Below are 2,227 nucleotides of genomic sequence, written 5' to 3' on the forward strand. Positions count from 1 at the left end.
CACAACAAAAGCTCAATATAGAAAGTGTATAAATAGGATAGAATTTAAGTTAGAGAAAACTTTTACCTTTTCATTTCTAGCTAGTTTTCATATCTTTGTAGTTGAATTCAGAGCTATGACTCACTAAACCCCTTTCATTGGGTTAGGGAGCTCTATTGTAATTCAATGAATCAATAATAGTTTATCTTCTTCTTCAATCTTTTCTCTTGAATTTTGTTAGAAAGCTTCTCGATCTAATTCCATTGGGTAGTTATCTTGGGAAAGAAACTACCCATAATTGGAATCCTTCGGAACCTTGGGAAAGGAATGGAGGATTCATGCTGGAGAAGCTTTCTCACAGTGAATTGGATTGGGGTTTGGATGGATATTGTGACATGTAATCCTACCAAATTGTGGTTCATGAAACTGTGTGGTATAATCAGTGATCGAGCATCATCTCTTCTTATGAACATTTAAACCAAGGGATTGGGAATTTGTTTGTTTTTAGAGAGAATTGGTGAGCCAAGGGATTGGGATCCAATCATATAAGATTGCCAAGCAAAATTCAATGAACGCATTGGTTGAGGAAGAGATATACATGATTTGATTCGGAGATCTCAATATCTCCTAACACCCAATGAATTCCCCATTTCTGATTTCCACTTTCTCTTTACATTCTGCAAATCAATTCATGCAATCACCCCCATTCCCTTTTAATTTCAGCAATTTAGCTTCTGCTCTTTAATTCATGCAATTTAAGATTCCGCCATTTCAATTTCTTGTCATTTACTTTTCCCGCCAATTTTACATTCCGCAATTCTCATATAAATCTTGATTCCGCTCAACTAGCACACACTTCTAATCCGAATTGCTCATTCAACCAATCCTTGTGGGATTCGACCTCACTCTATTGTGAGTTTTTACTTGACGATAACCGGTGCACTTGCCGGAAGGAATTTTGCCGATCGTGCAATTTCCTAAATCGTAGCATAACTAGTTTATGCGCATCAAGTTTATGGCGCCGTTGCCGGGGATTGGTTTTCGATTGACAATTCTCCAATTGGAAGTTAACTAGATTGAGCATTTTTTTTTTTGTGTTTTGATTAATTCAGTACAAGTTACTTGTTGAATTTTAATTTCCGCACTCTATTACATGCTTTCTTTCTTTATGTCTTTAAATTCAAGCAACTAACTCACTGACTCACTAACTGTTTGAATTAATTCCTCAATTGATCTAACCATACTCTTCCATTAACCAAGAGTATTTCACTTGTTTGTTGCCTGTTCTGTGTTCTTGTATGACAGGTAGGAGAGGAGAGACATCAACTCCTCCATATACCGAACCAGAGAGGACCCTTCATAGACTTAGAAGGGAAGCAAGAGGGAAGAGAGTACTGGGAGAAGAAGAATCTGAAGGAGAATCTGAGGACAATTTTGAGGAAGCTCTAGATCTCAACATGGATAGAGAAGTTCACAACCATGAGAGAGCTGATGGAAACAATGCCATTCCTGAGAGGAGGGTTCTTAGTTCATACATAAACCCAACCTCTGGGAATTGTGGTAGCAGCATTCAGAAACCACCCATTCAGGCCAACAATTTTGAGCTCAAACCACAGCTAATATCACTTGTGGAGAATCATTGTTCATTTGGTGGGAGTGCTAATGAAGATCCCAACCAACATCTCACAAAATTCCTGAGAATTTGTGACACTGTGAAGTCCAATGGAGTCCAGGAAGATGCCTATAAACTGCTTTTGTTCCCATTTTCACTTAGGGACAAAGCAGCTAAGTGGCTGGAATCATTCCCAAGGGGGAGTCTAACAACATGGGATGAGGTGGAAAGCAAGTTTCTGGCACGTTTCTACCCCCCACAAAAGGTCAATAGGCTTCGATCTGAGGTTCAAACTTTTAGACAACAAGATGGTGAAACTCTCTACGAGGCATGGGAGAGATTCAAGGATTTGACGAGGAAATGCCCACCAGACATGTTCCATGATTGGGTGCAATTGCATATTTTCTATGATGGACTCTCTTATGAATCAAGGAAGGCTGTAGACCATTCATCAGGAGGTTCATTGAACAGGAAAAAGACTGTGGAAGAAGCCATTGAAGTGATTGAGACAGTGGCTGAGAATGAGTACTACTATGCATCAGAGAGGCACAACACTAAGGGAGTCATGGAGCTGAACCATGTTGATACAATTTTAGCCCAAAACAAGGTGTTTGCCAAGCAACTAGCAGAGCTTAC

General features: G+C 39.5%; 1 non-coding gene across 1 annotated transcript; it reads right to left on the bottom strand.

Annotated features, from left to right (window-relative positions):
- Positions 1 to 1,862: 1,862 nt before the first annotated feature.
- LOC148546360 (small nucleolar RNA R71) lies at positions 1,863 to 1,966 on the bottom strand. Its single transcript, XR_015900267.1, has one exon. It is a non-coding gene; the product is annotated as a small nucleolar RNA R71 (small nucleolar RNA).
- Between the last annotated feature and the right edge of the window lie 261 nt (positions 1,967 to 2,227).

This window comes from Arachis ipaensis, chromosome B9 (genome assembly GCF_059453495.1).
Source record: "Arachis ipaensis isolate K30076 ecotype BB chromosome B9, ASM5945349v1, whole genome shotgun sequence".
In the NCBI taxonomy this organism is placed as follows: Eukaryota; Viridiplantae; Streptophyta; class Magnoliopsida; order Fabales; family Fabaceae; genus Arachis; species Arachis ipaensis.